The sequence below is a fragment of the Ylistrum balloti genome, unplaced genomic scaffold, assembly GCF_031769215.1.
Source record: "Ylistrum balloti isolate Yb309-2 unplaced genomic scaffold, AGI_CSIRO_Ybal_v1 Utg371136, whole genome shotgun sequence".
In the NCBI taxonomy this organism is placed as follows: domain Eukaryota; kingdom Metazoa; phylum Mollusca; class Bivalvia; order Pectinida; family Pectinidae; genus Ylistrum; species Ylistrum balloti.
In genome coordinates this window covers 187,166-204,761 of record NW_026782623.1, presented here as the reverse complement: position 1 = coordinate 204,761, position 17,596 = coordinate 187,166, and the positions used below count along the sequence as shown (strand labels likewise).

At 36.8% G+C, this 17,596-nt stretch overlaps 1 long non-coding RNA gene across 2 annotated transcripts in view; it reads left to right on the top strand.

Annotated features, from left to right (window-relative positions):
* Positions 1-16,037, top strand: part of LOC132561011 (uncharacterized) — a 31,293-nt gene extending 15,256 nt beyond the window's left edge. The window contains exons 2-3 of one of the 2 annotated variants that reach the window (XR_009554677.1): positions 11,679-12,920; positions 12,953-16,037. This is a non-coding gene — a long non-coding RNA (uncharacterized LOC132561011). Of the gene's footprint in view, positions 1-11,678 lie in introns of both variants that reach the window. The other variant, XR_009554678.1, reaches the window with a different exon arrangement.
* The last annotated feature ends 1,559 nt before the right edge of the window (positions 16,038-17,596 follow it).

Here is a 17,596-nt window from a genome sequence, read left to right as displayed (position 1 = left end):
TTTTGTTAGAAAGACGTCCGTTGATATTATCTTTTACATTTTATGAAAATTCTTTTACAAGTAATTTTGCTACAGATTTTGAATCTGTTCTTCAAGAAAAGACTAACAAATGTTATTACACAGACTGAAAGTATTGACATTTCCGTTATGGTGAGGTGGCATGACGGCTACCAACCAATTGGTATAAAGAGATCTCAGACTGACCTGACCGGGATAGGACACGATCACCTGACTAGACAAGAACAACATGACCACCATGACTGACGCACACACAACAATTAACTATAAACTTACCTATACAGGAAAAGTTTGTCCACTTTCACGTTACCTGTTAAGCAAACATGACCCGTTATTGCAGTAGATCAAAAATTGATATCTAGCGACATTTTGTAAATAGGATATCTACATTTATAATTTACACAATAATCCATGGTCTACTTCGGCCTGTTTGAAATTTCCGACTTTTAGCAAAGGATTGATGTGAGCATAGGCCATACAATGGCACCTGTCACCAATTAACAATTTCTGTAAGACACTAATAGTTACTAACAACTGAGTGCATTTTGACCAAATTTGGTGAAAAGCACCCTTTGAGCAAGACCACTCAATTTTGTATAAATGGTGTATCTGAACCCCAACACCAACCTAACCCCTAAATCCTTGGGCCTGAGAAGCGGGGTGTTGTAGGAATGTGTGGATTCTGTCCCAATTTGGTCTTAAGCATCCTTGGATGAAGGAGAGTCAGTTTTGTATACACAGTGGGTCTCTGCCTCAAGATTGGAGGGGCAGGGCCCAATATGGGAAATGAAGCCCCAATTTTTTCAGATCCTTCCTCTGTAGTAATGATGGGATTCTATCCCTATTTGGTTCTGAAGCATTTTGGGTGAAGGAGATTTGTGTAAATTGTTTCACTGACCTCCTGAGGGCATAGAGGTGGGGCAACTGGGAGAAATAAATACAAACCATTGGAAATCTTTCTCTTTTAGTTTGGATAAAAAACAAAGGCAGATGAGTGATACAGGCCTTATGGGGCTCCTATTAACTTAAACATTTTCTGTTAAACTGATAAGGAGATTTCAACATATATTTTGAGCATTTTTTGGTGTCTTCAATGAAAATGTTCATGTATTTTTGAAAGGAAATCTGATCAATTTATCATGTAAAATTGATGCAAATGCTTAGGAGCTACTGCCCCCTTCTTTCCATGATTTCTAAAAGCAAATTGACTTTAATTTTCATGGAACATTAAGGCATTGCAATATCAACATTTGTAAAGATGGAAAGTGATGAATCTATGGAGGACACACTGATCACATTCAGCATATGATTGATGACTGTGAAGACATAGGAACAGTGGTCAGTCTGTTATAACAAGCTGTTTCAGAATAACTTTCCATATAACCTCTAATCAGATAAAGACTGATCCCAAACAACTTCTTGATTGTTGTCTAGATATAGATAACTAGATATGGTTATTAAAGAAACACCTAATATCTTTAGCCTTAGTATGACCTCCTTGACCTCTATAGGGGGCCCCCAGATGTGATAGAATGGTCAAGGGAGATCACCCTGACCTGACCCATTTGATCTTATGGCAATTAAATACTTGTTAAGTAAAATTAGTGCATACATAACAGTGTGTGAAAGGATTGGGAAGGGTAGGTCCCCATCCCCTGTACTAGTCCTGGTTAACTGGCAGTACAAACTGAACTAATAGGTCATTAGGCTTCACAACCACCAGACACAACAGATCTACCTACATGTCTACATGCTGCTGTAGTCTAATGTATTAATAAGAATTTTTAACTGGAAAGAGGAAACCTGCACATTAAAGTAGTATTTATTGTCAGTTGTCCTGAAATTCTTTGATTTTTGAGGGTTTTTTTCCAATTGATGAAAAATCTTGAAAATTAACATGGGGAAAAATAATTTTGGATCCTGTTGTAAAGCAGTTTTACTGTGGTAGAATGCTGGAAAGATGGATATTTCTGCTATTAAGTTGTTTTTGACATGAAACGCATTGTCACTTCCTCAATTGTACCATATTGTTTTTCTCACCACAGCTCTTAAAGCTTATTACATAAGTACAATTGTACCTCAAATGATAGGCACATCCTGGAATTGCGGAAACAGGCAGGATACTAGATTGGTATTAGGGGATATAATGTTATGTAGAACGGGAAATGACCCAGCAAACCGGACATATAACTGTGTAATGGTACAGTGGCTGGTTGTGTAAACACAGACAACAGCCCTTAAGTTAAAGCTTTCAGTTGCACAAAGTTACTATCAATCTTACTATCATATATCTGCTTTGGATTATTTAATTTTGTGTACTGCTATATTTGATTGCAGGTCATCTGTACTATCTTTCCTTTCATGTTGGTAAGAGTGTTTTAAAGTAGCCTCTGTTGTCATTACACTCTACTATTAGGGTGTCACTAGGAAAGGCGATGATAGTAATTGATGCAATTGTCTATTTCTCTTTTTTCTCTTTATCAAACATCGCCCCACACCTCGTCTCTATCATCGGCCTGGAAGCTGAGTGTCTAATTTTCCTTCCAAAAAACAAGTAAGGAATTTTAATAGGATGTAAATCAGTTGACATTTCGGATTTATTGTTGTCCAGGATTGTCATACAAGTATAGAATGCTGAATTGGTACGAGAAGACTTCAAGGAATGATCGCCAGGAGGGGTATTAGATTCTGTAGAATAATGTTGAGTTCATGGTGGGCAGAGCTTTGTAGGCATAACAGCAGTAATTATGTAGTAATAGATTGGGGACAAAAATACACTCATCATCAAATTGACCTGACATCTGAAATGTATTGTTGAATAACACCCTTTAAGTACAATGGGTTATTGTGACGATGATATCTTGCACATTCTATCCGTTTCATTGTTTGTCTTGAATATTGAAAGATAATTCTCTGATAAAAGTGTGATTTATGTGCTATAGGGAGGTGATTTTGGAAGGTTTGTTTTGTCTTTTTGAAACTTGTTCCTAATTGGATGTATATACTTACAATGTCACAGGTCATATGTAGCATAAAGGTAAACCAGGGTTACTAGACTGGATTAGGACAGGGTCAGGGCAGGACACCCAAGGTTAGACTAAAAAATGAATGCTAGGATTTTTATCATCAAAAACAAGACAGATTTAGATAACTTTTTAGAAAAAGAAAGAACTATGTATTTGTACTAAAACAGAAAGGATAATATAAATCCTTTTCTTGTCACTACAATTTTGAGTTGTATTAAGAATTGGACTGACACTTTTACGGTTAAACAGTCCTCCATCAATGCTTGGTACTTCCTAGTGGAGGGACTATATTCAAGGCATACACTCTTTTCTATGTCGAAGGCAAAATGTGTACTACATCTTGTTTTCACTTGCAAGTAGTTGTATGTTATTTCATTCTTGAGTTGGCACTTAATATACAGAGTTGTGACCCTTTGTTTGTAGAAGCCTTGTCTGTGGCATCTCAGGTGTTTTTTTCTTCTTTTTTTTTTCACTCTTGATGACATGTTGTGAGATGTTGGGATGGAAGAGTGTTTCTTCCTTAATTTGGTGTGATTTGTGGATATGATTATAGCTCAATTGATTATTGTATCAAATGAAGTGATGACATGATTTCATATCCTCGATTCAATCTGTGTCCTTGTGCTATATTTATGAAGTAAATGAAAAATGGAATTACTGGATGACTTAAAATGAGATTGATAATATAATGAGCTTTGCATTGAGATCTACACAGAATTTTGTCTTTCTTTTGCAGCGTTATGTATTAAGTGAAAAAACAAATCTAGAAGTCAAATATCTTTAAAAGCATAATCCTCTTGTTATCAGCTTCATTTCAAAAGGGATCACTTCAATATCTCTGATGGACGAGATGGTTCTCTAACAGTTTCTTTTGTGCTTAAAGTATTGATTGTAATATTTAAGGTAGATTGAGGTGATCGTTGTCTGACCTTGATTTTAAGTTTGACATGTCATGCTTTGTCCTCAAGGTTTCCCATTGGATCTAATTGAAGCTTAAAAGCTTGTCATTTCTGCACTACAATGGACTAGGCCAAGGAAAGTGTGTGTGTGCACGAGTGAGTGGTTGTGTGTGTGTGTATGTGCAAAATTTTGCATGATGTTGAAAGCAAAAATGTAAAGAAACACATTTAATTGTTATTGTGCTAATAAAGAGAATTGAATTGAAAATTGAAAATCGTGCTACTGTTCAAATTCTATGTAGCTAACATAATGAAATGAAAAAACTGGTCGTCCTTTTGTATTTAAGGTAAGAAATGGTCACGGCTGATGTGTTACAACAGTATGTTTCTCTGATGTACCAGTAGAAGTACATGGGTGCTGGTGTAGAATAATCTTAAAAAAGAAAGAGTATGATAACTGGAATGTCTATTAGAGGTGAGAGTGAGGGTGTATATATGTCACTGTGACAAGGTCAAAAGTAGTCTAGATTATGGGGTCAGTGACCCCACATGACCTGGGGTAGGACTACATTTTCCCTTGGTCTAAGGCTCTTTGACCCCTACCAAGAGCTGATGGAGCAGATAAGAGAGCCAATGTAGTTTTGTAGACCAAAGGACAATGGATTTGTGGGAAGACCATAAAGCAGGAAAACTCCCCATTGCTATTTCATAGCTAAAGTCAAGTAAAAAATGTTAATGTGTTTGTAACCACAGCCTGCACAACTGTAGCTAGTGGTTTACAAACAGCTTGTAAGTGTTTCCAAGTGAAATGCATCAGCAAGGGTAGCCTCCTGTAGGGATAATCATACAACAGTTGGACTGAATTAACTTCTAGGTGGGAAACTAACACCAAGTTTTGCACTAGGAACACAGGGGTCCCTTTATTCAGACTTGACAAAAATGATGATCTGTATAGAAACTTTTTAAATCGGCAATACCGATTGACTGCAGTTTGCACAAACATGTCCATTGTGGTGTACATTTGCTTATGGATGGCTACAGGTGTAAAATCTGCCTATCAGATGTATATTTACCTACATGTCTCATATATGTACTTGATGTGTATTGATACATTTTCCCATTTGTAATAGTGGGACTGGTTTTTAACTTTCAAAGCACAACACAAACAGCTTCAGAACATTTTAACATTTTATTGTTGTGTATTATGTACATACAGAGTGTTTTTGTAGCTGAAGAATTCAGCTGCTTTGATTTAATTTGATTTGTTGTGTTCTTTCTTTTTATACTTCTTTGCTGTTCCTTTAATTTCATTTCTCACAATATTATGAGGTCTTTCTTCATTGTCAGTTGACATGCTATTTTGCATAGATTTTTCGTTCACTTGAATGAACCCTTTTTTGATTGCTGTCCTTAAATCAAATGTGTGGAAAGGCTGAAATAATTACAATCATGATAATTGGCAATGTTATTGATAGGTCAGATTTGTTAAAAAAATTAACCTTGACCTTCCTTTATGGTTAATGATCAAACAATGTAAAAAAACTTGTCTAGAGAACCATGAGATATACAGTAATGATATGTAGCCTTTCAATATCAAGAATCAAGATGAATATTTTGGGGTCTAATAGGCATAGCCACCTTTGGTTATAACTTTCTCTTTTTCAAGGTGACTTTCTTAATTCTTCGTTTAAGTATTTACTCTCTGTTAAGTCATCAGACAGTCACTCTGGCCTTTGGCTTCCTGAGAAAAAGTTATATACTGGGGTAGTCTGTGGATTCAAAGATGGCTTCATTAGTCTTGCATTGACCAATATAGTTAATATTATTTAAGTTTGATTGTTTCAAATAATACACATCATTTATACCTGCATAGTTTAAAACATTTTAGGAGTCCATCTTGCCAGTAGAATTTATAAAACTTGATTAAGACAAAAAGGTTATTTCTTTAATTTAATTTAGATATTGATGATTTTGTTTGGAAATATATCTGTTTTCAGATTTCTGTTTATGTTAGAAGAACTTTATACCAAACATAGTTGTGTGACTTCAGTAAGGGATACAGTTATACAGTGTAGTAAGTTAGCCTCAGGAAAGCCGATCTAGTTTTCTTTGTTAGGTATGAGTCCTGTAACAAAAGTGACGTTTATTAAATATTCAGTTAGAAACAAAGATTGTTTTAAAAACGTTTTTGTCAGAAAGAATGAAAAATGGATTTTATATAGTCATGTAACCTAAATAATTAATTAAGTAAAAAACAGAAAAAATGAAACGGTTTGTTTTACATTTCCTGGAACACATGAAACAGTAAACTATGGACACAATTGTGGTCCTGATATGTGTGGGTCATCAACAGGTGTGAGCCTGTTGGCACATTCTCACCATTTACCAAGTCAAGAAAAGCCTTTGTACTGTTTATCTAACAATGTCGTGTCACTTTATTACAGAAATAGACACAAGTTGTATACTTGAATTTCTTCCGTTATCTTATCAGAGATATGATATCTCTCTCCTTCTAAAATGTGAAACAGAATTAGTTCATCTTTACAGTTGATCCTTAGTATATGGTTGGTGACAGCATTACACAACATTTAATTATTCAGGCCAAGGATACTGATTAATGACTCATAACATTGTGTTCATATTTATCATATTCTTCAGAAAAATCATAGTTTAAAGCTTTGTTTGACTCACAAAACATCATGCCACAGACTGAGGAAAGTTGTTACATTTGAAAATAAAATGTTAATTATAAATATTATTTAGTTTTCAAATATATTTATAAAAATAAAATGTAATAAACTGTGGCTGTCAAAAGTACCATGGTTTGAAAAATGGGTAAAAATGAATTAGATTTTTTACATTTATTGGACATACTGCTACAGCCTACTTTTTCTCATTTTAAAAAAAAGTCATTTTCTTTGAGCTTTCCTTTATCACAATTGCTTAATTTAATAATTTTTTGTCTAATTTGTCACAAACTCTGCAATGTGTTACAAGACTTGGATGGGCCTGGAGTTGGTTAAGTGGTGGCCATTAGATGATTACTAGAACAGAACATTTATGTCCTTTGTCTTCATTCCAATTCCACAGCTTCTGTCTACTGATGAGTCTAGCAGTGTTATCATAACCTTTTTTATAGACAGCTTCTTGTTCTAGTAACATAAGGCTTACACAGATTCTAGACAATTCAGGATCTTTTGAAGGTGATATTTTAGCAGTATTGACCGCCCCTGAACTAATATTCGTCTCTTGGGATAGTATGACTTGTGGAATTAATCTAATAAGTTAACAGTAAGAGTTTGTCCTATGTCTGCTAATTATGCTACACAGCAGGAGTTGTAAGTACAGCAGACCTTTAGGTAAACACACTGTAACCTATATGTATACATTCTAAATACTTGTTAATACCACTGACCTAGATGATAGTTGTGGACTGGCCCTACATACCTCTCTTATTCAGTAAGAAGTGAGAGGATATGTAATTTGACGTATGTTTTATTTGCTCTGATTTTTATGACTTTAGAATGATGTTGATAAGGTTATTCTGTTCTAGATTTATTTGCCAAGCACTTGTACATAAACTATTACTTTACCTATTTTCACAAACTTGGCATACTGAATATATATCCATCTGCCATTTCTCTTTGAAATATTTTGATTAAAAATTACACAATATTCTGAAAAAAAGGATGCTGATTTCGGTTGGTCAAATCGTCATAGAATTACTAAACGTTTAAAAAATATCTATATACTTTTCATATATATTATAAGACAGACCAGACTCTTTTTTTACAAACTATTATTATGCAATTGATATCCTGTCCTTCAAAATAGCGAAAGACCAAAACTCATTGAAAATAATTGCATTTGCAACATAGAATAATGTCTTTTGAGATGGAATGATTGATTTGAAGAAAAAAAAACAGCAGGCTTTTAGAAATATAATTCAGTGAGAGACAATCGGGTTTGGACTATCATCAAGTCAGGCCATCAGTTGTCCCCACTGATGTGGTCCTGTTTTAAGACAGGCCTTCAGTTGTCTCCACTGATGTGGTCCTGTTTTAAGACAGGCCTTCAGTTGTCCCCACTGATGTGGTCCTGTTTTAAGACAGGCCTTCAGTTGTCCCCACTGATGTGGTCCTGTTTTAAGACAGGCCTTCAGTTGTCCCCACTGATGTGGTCCTGTTTTAAGACAGGCCTTCAGTTGTCCCCACTGATGTGGTCCTGTTTTAAGACAGGTCTTCAGTTGTCCCCACTGATTAGGTCCTGTTTTAAGACAGGTCTTCAGTTGTCCCCACTGATTAGGTCCTGTTTTAAGACAGGCCTTCAGTTGTCCCCATTGATTAGGTCCTGTTTTAAGACAGGCCTTCAGTTGTCCCCACTGATGTGGTCCTGTTTTAAGTCAGGCCTTCAGTTGTCCCCACTGATGTGGTCCTGTTTTAAGTCAGGCCATCAGTTGCCCCCACTGATGTGGTCCTGTTTTAAGACAGGCCATCAGTTGTCCCCACTGATGTGGTCCTGTTTTAAGTCAGGCCTTCAGTTGTCCCCACTGATGTGGTCCTGTTTTAAGTCAGGCCATCAGTTGCCCCCACTGATGTAGTCCTGTTTTAAGTCAGGCCATCAGCTGTCCTCTCAAATATGGCTGATTTCAGTCCGGTCCATCAGCTGTCCCTTCAGATGTGGTCCTTTTTTAAGTCTTGTCTATCATTTGTCCCTGCAGATGATGACAGACTGTCATTGCAGGAAGATGTAGGTTGTGTTGACACACTGTCACGGTAGGGTGATGTAGGTTGTGTTGACATCCTTTCACAAGAGGTAGGTGAAGGTTTTGTTGACAGCCTGTCACCATAGGGAGGTATAGGTTGTGTTGACAAACTGTCACTGTAGGTTGATGTAGGTTGTGTTGACATCCTTTCACAAGAGTTAGGTTCAGGTTTTGTAGACAGATTCTCATTGTAGGGAGGTGTAGGTTGCCTGTGACAATATGGAGACATAGGTTGTGTTGACTGTTTATCATTGTAGGGAAGTGTAGGTATATGAAAGTATTTGAATCAGGTCATGCAGACATTCAAGATGATATATCTATTTTTCAACATGATGGGCAATACACTATGATACTAAGGCATCATTGATTTAGGTCAGAGTTTTGGCTTAGAGTGACAGTGTTGATGGACTGTGACCACTGTTCCTACTAGCCATCATTCTGTCCAGGAGATGATGAAGAGGTCAAGTGAGGTCAGTTAGAAGGTGAGAAGTTAACCAGGACAAGTTATAGTCATCATTCTGTGAGACAGGCTAATGTGTTACTTATTGTGTGCTTTACAACTAAAGAGTCCTGTCTCAGACATGCACTTACAGACCTCTCCTTGGTTTACCTTAACAGCTGTGTCCACCCACACCTTTATTACCCATATGGCTTTCTTCATTGTAACATCATTTAGAAATGTGTCTTGAAATAGATTTGATAAACCTTAAACATTTTTGAATTCAGATTGGATCATTGTCTTTCTAAATGTTTATTCCATCAGGTTTAATAGAGGCATAATTAGTTTTATTGTATACCCTCATCTCCCATCTATATTCAGACATTACACTTTTTGCCATGTGTTTGTGCCTATGAATCGTTTGAATCTGTGCCCTGTGTTATTTTGATGATAAAAAATAATTCTATAATGTATGATTGATGTATGTGGTAAATTCTCATGATAGCATTAATTTGAGAAAAAGATAACTGAATTATTTAGTTAATATTTTGACTTAACCAATATTACAATATAATATAAAAGAATCTGATAAAACATCCTAAGCCAGTTTTCCTCTCTCTGATTAAAGACTCAAATATCCTGAACGTCCACTGACATTGTTCACCTGTTTTTGTCCCCACTCCCACCTTTGTACTCCCTACTATGACGGAAATGTATCCTTTGGAATAGATCAATAAGGATAGACAGATAAACAGATTAAAAATGCAGACTGATCGCAGTTTGCTCCATGAAATAAAAATATGCAGGGAGGATTTAATTTGTAGTTGATGGTAAATGTTTGTCATCACAGTGTATTTTTATACAAGGCCGGATATATATATGCTGCATTAGCCACGGGTGGGGACTTGTGATCAAGCTGGTGAGCCACACTAATCTTCTCTGCTACATTGTTATATTGGACAACAGGTGGTTCCAACAAGGTGGCATGGTCTGTCACAGCTTGTGGCTCTAGTTGAGATCCTTTTCTCCAAACCCAAAATGGGTACAAAAAAATCAGGTTTTAGCTGACAGTTTAACAAACCATTCTGTATATGTCCAGAATACACATTTTCTTCTGTTATCAGATATATGAAAATTACAAAAATTATTGAATTAGGGGCATGTTACACCTCCCAATCTAGATTTTGGCATTTCTAATTTTCAGTGTGATTTTCTTCCTTCACCTCCTAGGTTTCAAAATTCTGGGCCTTGGCATTACTGACAAGCCCTAGCAGGACAAAAACAGCCGTGTGATGCAGTCAAATTGATTAAATTCATTATTTGACCTTACTATACTAACTCTGAAATTGTATGGAAAGGTGCTTTTCACATATAAAAAATGTGTGTTGTGCCAGTTTTCAATTCAACAAACTCAGTATCACAGTGTTCCTCATGTTAAAATTTCTTGACAGCAAAATATATATGTATTACCAAATAGAAACACTATGTCATGAAACGTAAAGTATATAAATAGATATTACCTATATGTTGAGTTTCGGATAGAGGTGTAAATGTATTATTGAAATATTTCACAACACAGCTGTAGTAGGTCAACTGCTCTGATATTCTTTATATCAAGGACAGGTTAATTCAGCTCACAATGCTGTGATACGATATATTACATGACTGTATACGTACTTGATCATAGGAACTCTGTTAATACATGCTTGTAGTATACCTCAACTATAGTACATACTTTGATCCCCATAGTAGTAATTATGAACCCTACATGTACTGATCTGGCAGAGTAAGGTGTACTGGGCGGCCCAATACACCTATATGTTGTTATAGGTCAGGGCCACCTTTTCTATACCAATGTTAATCAGCACTGATCCAGTTGGGAACTATCTATAGCTATGAAGTGTTCAGAACAGTTATAGATCTTATGCATTAAATATAGACGAATTACCACATTATGTAACTGTACCAAATGACATATTTTGATAAAAAATCTCTGCAAAAATAAAATATTGCAATTAATTACTGCAAACATTAATGAAAATGTGAAAAAAAAATTGATGTAACGTTCTAGTTTAACTGGAGTGTCATGTGAAGTTTTTCCTCATCCCATCTTCCACCCTTCATTAGCCATTCTTTTATAAGACAAAAACAAATTAGCTCAGAATGGCAAAGAGAATTATGACTGAATTTATTATTAAGAAAGGATGTAGTTCCTTTGAACACATTGAGAAGGGCCAACGTGGAAATATAGATAAGTAAAGCTCGCCTCATTTTAATATCTGAACAAATTTTAACTGAATTTGCTCTCCCTGTTATATCATAGGCTGACTTCAAATTCAGGATTTCTGCATTGGCCTCAGTCTGGCACAGGCATTTGGTCCATCTTTCTCTTGTCCTGTCTCTTTTATATATTTTTATCACACCAATTTTAACTTTATATAATTGTCTACTTTTATCATTTGGCTAAGTCTTGTTTGAAGATTCTCATAATAAAGGCACACTGATATTAACTGTTCTCTCCTTACTTTCAGGTCATGTGTTCAAACTGAAGGAATAGTGAATCAGCAGGAAAGACAGCTCGGACCTTGTGTGCACCAATTAACCAGAATATTGTTTTGCCTATGCTAACTACAGAGCTGAAACACACTTGGATAACATTTAATATTATCAACTTAAAACACAACAGATTTGGAACAATAACAAAACAGCCAATGATTGAGGATGATATTTCCTATTTCACCATTGGTTACCACGATTTCTACTTGTCTTCCTTGATATTCCATCTTGTTTTCATGGAATTCATCTAGATAAATTTGATTAACCATGTTTAAAAATGAACAAATGGATGGATATAATGACCAAGGATTACACCTCAAACATGGACTTCAGGAGACACTCGGGGATTTTACTTCTAACATGGACTTCAGCAGACACTCGGGGATTTTACCTCTAACATGGACTTCAGCAGACAGTCAGGGATTTTACCTCTAACATGGACTTCAGCAGACAGTCAGGGATTTTACCTCTAACATGGACTTCAGCAGACAGTCAGGGATTTTACCTCTAACATGGACTTCAGCAGACAGTCAGGGATTTTACCTCTAACATGGACTTCAGCAGACAGTCAGGGATTTTACCTCTAACATGGACTTCAGCAGACAGTCAGGGATTTTACCTCTAACATGGACTTCAGCAGACACTCAGGGATTTTACCTCTAACATGGACTTCAGCAGACAGTCAGGGATTTTACCTCAAACATGACTTAAGCCGACAGTATAATTGTATTATCTTATCCCAATTATTGCCAAACAACTGAAATCGATCTGAATTGTATTTTGAAATGAATAACTTGGCCCTACATGCAATAGGCCTATTGTCATTTACTGATGGAGGTGAAAGGCTTTCATGATTATTAAATGACATGAATCTAGATCAATTAAGAAGGTCACAAAACTTAAATAATTGAAGAATATTTCACAGCTTATTGCAAATTAGAGGTCATGAAGATTTGTTTGTTTTAGCATTACAGCCCTGTTCAAGATTTGTGGATTTCAGGGCTAGAGTAATACTGCCTTTCTACGGATTTTAGGGTTAACTGGAGCATTAAAACCTTGTTGTTGGAGATTTGTGGATTGAAGCATTACAGTTCGGTTTGGGATTTCTGGGTTTGTGGGATAGCCTAGTTGGAGATTTGTGAGATTGAGAGGTAGCCTGGTTAGAGATTTCTGAGTTAATGTATTACAGCCTGGTTGGAGATTTGTGAGATTGAGGGGTAGCCTGATTGGAGATTTGTGAGATTGAGAGGTAGCCTGGTTAGAGATTTCTCGGTTAATGTATTACAGCCTGGTTGGAGATTTGTGAGATTGAGGGGTAGCCTGATTGGAGATTTGTGAGATTGAGAGGTAGCCTGGTTAGAGATTTCTGGGTTAATGTATTACAGCCTGGTTGGAGATTTGTGAGATTGAGGGGTAGCCTAGTTGGAGATTTGTGAGATTGAGAGGTAGCCTGGTTAGAGATTTCTCGGTTAATGTATTACAGCCTGGTTGGAGATTTGTGAGATTGAGGGGTAGCCTAGTTGGAGATTTGTGAGATTGAGAGGTAGCCTGGTTAGAGATTTCTCGGTTAATGTATTACAGCCTGGTTGGAGATTTGTGAGATTGAGGGGTAGCCTAGTTGGAGATTTGTGAGATTGAGGGGTAGCCTGGTTAGAGATTTCTGGGTTAATGTATTACAGCCTGATTGGAGATTTGTGAGATTGAGGGGTAGCCTGATTGGAGATTTGTGAGATTGAGGGGTAGCCTGGTTAGAGATTTCTCGGTTAATGTATTACAGCCTGGTTGGAGATTTGTGAGATTGAGGGGTAGCCTGATTGGAGATTTGTGAGATTGAGGGGTAGCCTGGTTAGAGATTTCTCGGTTAATGTACTACAGCCTGGTTGGAGATTTGTGAGATTGAGGGGTAGCCTAGTTGGAGATTTGTGAGATTGAGAGGTAGCCTGGTTAGAGATTTCTCGGTTAATGTATTACAACCTGGTTGGAGATTTGTGAGATTGAGGGGTAGCCTAGTTGGAGATTTGTGAGATTGAGAGGTAGCCTGGTTAGAGATTTCTCAGTTAATGTATTACAGCCTGGTTGGAGATTTGTGAGATTAAGAGGTAGCCTGGTTAGAGATTTCTGAGTTAATGTATTACAGCCTGGTTGGAGATTTGTGAGATTGAGGGGTAGCCTGGTTAGAGATTTCTGGGTTAATGTATTACAGCCTGGTTGGAGATTTGTGAGATTGAGAGGTAGCCTGGTTAGAGATTTCTGGGTTAATGTATTACAGCCTGGTTGGAGATTTGTGAGATTGAGAGGTAGCCTGGTTAGAGATTTCTGAGTTAATGTATTACAGCCTGGTTGGAGATTTGTGAGATTGAGGGGTAGCCTGATTGGAGATTTGTGAGATTGAGGGGTAGCCTGGTTAGAGATTTCTGGGTTAATGTATTACAACCTGGTTGGAGATTTGTGAGATTGAGGGGTAGCCTAGTTGGAGATTTGTGAGATTGAGAGGTAGCCTGGTTAGAGATTTCTGAGTTAATGTATTACAGCCTGGTTGGAGATTTGTGAGTTTGTGGGATAGCCTAGTTGGAGATTTGTGAGATTGAGAGGTAGCCTGGTTAGAGATTTCTGGGTTAATGTATTACAGCCTGATTGGAGATTTGTGAGATTGAGGGGTAGCCTGGTTAGAGATTTCTCGGTTAATGTATTACAGCCTGGTTGGAGATTTGTGAGATTGAGGGGTAGCCTGATTGGAGATTTGTGAGATTGAGAGGTAGCCTGGTTAGAGATTTCTGGGTTAATGTATTACAGCCTGATTGGAGATTTGTGAGATTGAGGGGTAGCCTGGTTAGAGATTTCTCGGTTAATGTATTACAGCCTGGTTGGAGATTTGTGAGATTGAGGGGTAGCCTGATTGGAGATTTGTGAGATTGAGAGGTAGCCTGGTTAGAGATTTCTGGGTTAATGTATTACAGCCTGGTTGGAGATTTGTGAGATTGAGGGGTAGCCTGGTTGGAGATTTGTGAGATTGAGAGGTAGCCTGGTTAGAGATTTCTGGGTTAATGTATTACAGCCTGATTGGAGATTTGTGAGATTGAGGGGTAGCCTGGTTAGAGATTTCTCGGTTAATGTATTACAGCCTGGTTGGAGATTTGTGAGTTTGTGGGATAGCCTAGTTGGAGATTTGTGAGATTGAGAGGTAGCCTGGTTAGAGATTTCTCGGTTAATGTATTACAGCCTGGTTGGAGATTTGTGAGATTGAGGGGTAGCCTGATTGGAGATTTGTGAGATTGAGGGGTAGCCTGGTTAGAGATTTCTCGGTTAATGTATTACAGCCTGATTGGAGATTTGTGAGATTGAGGGGTAGCCTGATTGGAGATTTGTGAGATTGAGGGGTAGCCTGGTTAGAGATTTCTGGGTTAATGTATTACAGCCTGGTTGGAGATTTGTGAGATTAAGGGGTAGCCTGATTGGAGATTTGTGAGATTGAGAGGTAGCCTGGTTAGAGATTTCTCGGTTAATGTATTACAGCCTGGTTGGAGATTTGTAGGTTGAAGCATAAGAACTTCTTTTGAGATATGTGAGATTGAGGGGTAGCTGGATGGAAATTTCTGTGTTGGTGTATTATAGCTGGTTGTGTAGCATTACGGCCAAGTTGTATCTTAATGATTTGAAGTATCACAGTTGGGGTTTGATTTGAACAGCCAGGTTGGAGGCTTGTTGGTTGGCCAGCTTAGGGGCTAGCTGGTTAGCCTTTTTGGAAATTTATGGGTTGAAGAATACAGACAGGATGTTGATATAATAGTTGGAGCTTGAAATATGTTAGCTTGGGGCATTATGACCTGTGTTTGTATTTAATCCTGCTTGTACTTGCATTAGTTATGAAAATCATTAGGTGATAACACCTAGGTTACGCCAGAGACATGTCATTGTATGTAAGGGCTATCACAGTGCTATCAGTGTCTGTTTGAGGCAGAGAGTTCAGTTCAGACATAGATAAAATTAGACTTTTTCCACTGCAACATTGTAAAGCTTATCAGTGTGTGTTTATGCTATCTGTTGTTTGCATTGTAGGGAGGCTGATTAGTGTAAGTCTGTGATAAAAGCTTTGATCCCCTAAGTTGCCTGATAGCTTCTGTTGCAGGTAGTAGTAAGGGCATGATAAACAGAAAATAACCGTATACATAGGGTTCCCACTGAACATTACTTGGCTTCTCATTCTTAGTGCTGGGTGTACCATTTCCTTGTATATAATGCATTATACATGTGAAAAATTTAGACTCGATTCATAATCTATAGTTAGGATGAAAATGACAAAATAATTACTTGGATTATTTCCTTTTATGTTTTTTTATGCCCAAGAAAAGACTTTATTCTTTCTTTTTTTAACACTTTAAAGGAAAGAATATAATTGATTTAAATGAAGATATTTGGGACTTTTTTTAAATTTTGCACCAGTTATAGTATTACAGCAGATTAAGAATTGGTTAGATATTGTTGAAACGATATAATTGTCATAAAGTTTAGGTAAGAATATGAAGGGAATCTACATTATTCATTTAATTATCCTGCCGAGAAGTACAAAATATTGTTCTATATCTTGTAACATCCTCCCATAAGTATAAATCGGCTCATAAACAAATAGAAAATAATCTTAAAAGATATTTCACACTTTGTCATAGTTTTAAGCAGTTGTGGTTGATTAACAGATGGCTAGACATTCCATGTACATGAATGGATTTCCCCTAGGTTCTTTTAAATGGATTCACATAGCCATGTTAAGGACTTATTACCCATTCTATTGGTAGTATGTAAAAGGAAAGGTAATATCTCCTATTGACTCATTAAATGGAAAAGATATCAATCTCTTCGTTGTCCATCATTATACGACTGTAAAGAATTCCTTCAGTACCCTGGCCCTGACCTCCAGCTAATAAAGGCAGTTGTCTATACTTGTCCTCACCGATTTCATCCTAATTTTTGAACAATACACAACAGTACAGTTTATATCTTGTATCTATAGCTGTAGTGGTTTTCGTGTCGAATACCACTCTATTTATGTTCATCCTGATGATAGTTAATCATACACATTGCTGTCGTGCCTTGACTAATATTACAACTGACCTTGTTTATGATAGATTGTTCTCCCCCATATTGTCACCTCATAAGGGACAATAATAAAGCATATTGCTATTTACTTAACCTGATGTTTTCAACAGTTAAAGGTGATATTATTTTAGCTTTGGATTTGGGTTCTTGGAACTGGTAAAAAAACTTAGGTGGTCAGCTTTTAATTCCTGAATTCATGGGTAGCAAGTGACTACCACACTGAACAATGTACAGGAGGCTCATCACATTCTATCCGATTCAAACTAGGCAACAAAGAAAGTAATTTTAACACTAAACTTACATCTCTAAACAAAAGTTTTAATATTTATTAACCTAAAGGAGGACTCCATTTGATGCTGTGATGATAATAAAGTATGCAAATTTTGATAGCTTTTTAAAAAGTTGAGTAATCTGAGATTCAATATCAGACAATGACAGTACGATAATGAATAAATGCAATAAATATAATCATAGAGAAATTCAAGCCCTTTCAGATGTTAAAGCTTCAATGTGTTACCAGACATGTCACTCTGAAAATAGATGTTGTATTATCAATATGAATTAATATCAAAAAGGGATATTTTAAAGATTAACTTTGGTCCAGAGGTACAACATTTCTCCAATATGTGACCAAGTTTATAAAGAGCTGAAGTCCGCCTCACTGCCCCACTAGACAAAGGCAGTTGGTGATGAGAATGAATCACCTTGTACTGGTGGAGCAGAGGACACCAAGCTGTTGCAGTGCAAGGCTGTGTACCAGCCTATTCCACTACTGATAGGATTAGCTTTCTCACCTGCTTAT